General features: G+C 43.4%; 1 non-coding gene across 1 annotated transcript; it reads left to right on the forward strand.

Moving 5' to 3' along the window:
• Positions 1–1148: 1148 nt before the first annotated feature.
• LOC145117986 (small nucleolar RNA R71) lies at positions 1149–1255 on the forward strand. Its single transcript, XR_013712974.1, has one exon. It is a non-coding gene; the product is annotated as a small nucleolar RNA R71 (small nucleolar RNA).
• The last annotated feature ends 830 nt before the right edge of the window (positions 1256–2085 follow it).

Genomic DNA, 2085 nt, shown 5'->3' on the forward strand with positions numbered 1-2085 from the left:
TCTTCTTTCTATTAGTTAGAAGCTCCTTGAGGAATTTGGCATATTTTGGCATTTGTGCAACCGCCTCTATGAATGGCATATTAATCTGGAGAGCCTTTATGTGTTCCAGAAACTTCTGGTAGTCAACTTCATTTTTTTCTTGTCTAGCTCGAGCCGGAAAGGGAAGTGGAGGCTGATATGGATTAACAGGAGGCTGGCCTTTCTGTTCAGGTGGTGGAATCGTCGAGTCCGTAACGTCGACTCGGCGAGTCGAGTCGGGGTTCTGTGATTTTTCACGTTCCTCTTTACCCTCTTGCACCAGTTCAGGATCTTCTTGCTGAATAGGGTTCAGAGGAGTTATAATCTTCCCACTCCTAGTTGTCACTATATTTATATGTGCACCTTTTGGGTTACTTTCGGTATTACTAGGAAGTCCACCCGGTCTTCTCTCATTCACTTGTTGAGCAAGTTGCCCCGGCTTCTTTTCTATGTTGAGAATAGATGCTTGCTGATTCCTAAGCAAGGCTTGTTGATCTTTCATCATAAGTTGGTGTTCTCTTAACATATTTTGTTGATCTTTGAGTGTAGCATCGGTATCATTGTGTCTTTTTTCGGATGCGGCCACAAATCTTGTAAGCATGTCTTCCAAATCTGATTTCTTTTCATGCACTGGTTCCTCCTTTTGATAAAAGCCTCTCTCCTTTTGCTTATATTTTTCCCCCCTTGTCTTTTTGTACTCATCATAAGGTAGCCATTCCTTCTTTGGTTTTCGCCAATTGTCATCAAACCTATCACCACTTGAATAGAACACTTGCACCTTCTGATTCCCGTTCTCGTCAAGATCACAATCTTTGGTTAGGTGCGGCCCCCTACAATTCTCACATCCCACTCTTATGGCGTGGATGGATTGGTCCATCTTTGTCATTCTTCGATCCATGCTTTCCAATTTTGCCATCATTGCTGCCATGTCATCCGTAATGGAATTCACCGCCCCTCGAGTCATGTCATTCCTTGGGTTGTGATATTCTCTAGAATGCTTAGAGAATTCTTCAGTTAAAGCCTTTATCACCGGGGGTGCTTTCTTGGTGAGTGGTCCTTGCGAATCAAGGAGTTGCCTAGTTGTCACATTTATTCCATCATAGAAAATGGAGACTTCATTTTGGCTGTTTAGATCGTGATGTGGGCAATTCCTTAGTAAGCCTTTGTACCTTTCCCACGCCTCATATAGTGACTCTCCAGCTTGTTGTTCAAAATTAGCTATGGCTTTCTTCAACTTGGCTATTTTTGAAGGGGGGCAAAACTGGTCTATGAATTCTTCTTTCATTTTAGCCCATGTAGTGATGGATCCTGGGGGAAGTGATTTTAGCCAATCCTTTGCAACTCCCTTGAATGTGACAGGTAGCATATGAAGCATGACAGTGTCGCGAGCCACATTAGGGACATTGAAGTAGTCGGCTATGTCATTGACTTCGTCAAGATGCTTGTATGCGTCTTCATGATCCTTCCCGTAGAATGGAATCTCCTTTAGTTGAGCAAGTATGTGGCGTTTAAGTTCAAAGGTGGCAGTTGCGGGAATCGCGGGTTGCACGAGTCCCGGGCCGGTGTCGTCACGCATCCTTTTCTTCCATTCACCCATGGGAACTTCATCGACGTTCGCCATGGTGTTTGCTAGTTCGCCTTCTATGTCGCTTCCTCCTTCGGATTCGCTTTCTTCTTTTTCGGATTCGTAAACAATATCGTCCTTATTCGGGTCTCCGTCCGCCTCTGAAAATATGCTGGATTCTCCTACCTTCTTGCTCTTTTTCTTAATAAAAACAGCTTTTAGATTCTTCAACGGTGAATTCGTCGATGTTGCGGTTTCTCCTACGTTCTTGCCTTTGTTTTTCGTCAAGGTTGCTTCTGGGTCTTCAAGCGGTGGGATCAAAGGTGTACCTCCTCCCCTGGTCATAAACGAACTGTAAACAAAACAGAAAACACGCGTAAAAAGAACAAAAATAAAATAAAAACGAAACTGAGTTTCAGCGATGGACTCGTCGAGTAGCTTCGATTGCACTCAGCGAGTTCAAGGCTAAAACTGAAAAAAAAAATCAAATAAAAATTCTAACA

The sequence above is a fragment of the Lactuca virosa genome, chromosome 5 (assembly GCF_052849685.1).
Source record: "Lactuca virosa cultivar CGN04683 chromosome 5, Lactuca_virosa_CGN04683_v6, whole genome shotgun sequence".
NCBI lineage: Eukaryota > Viridiplantae > Streptophyta > Magnoliopsida > Asterales > Asteraceae > Lactuca > Lactuca virosa.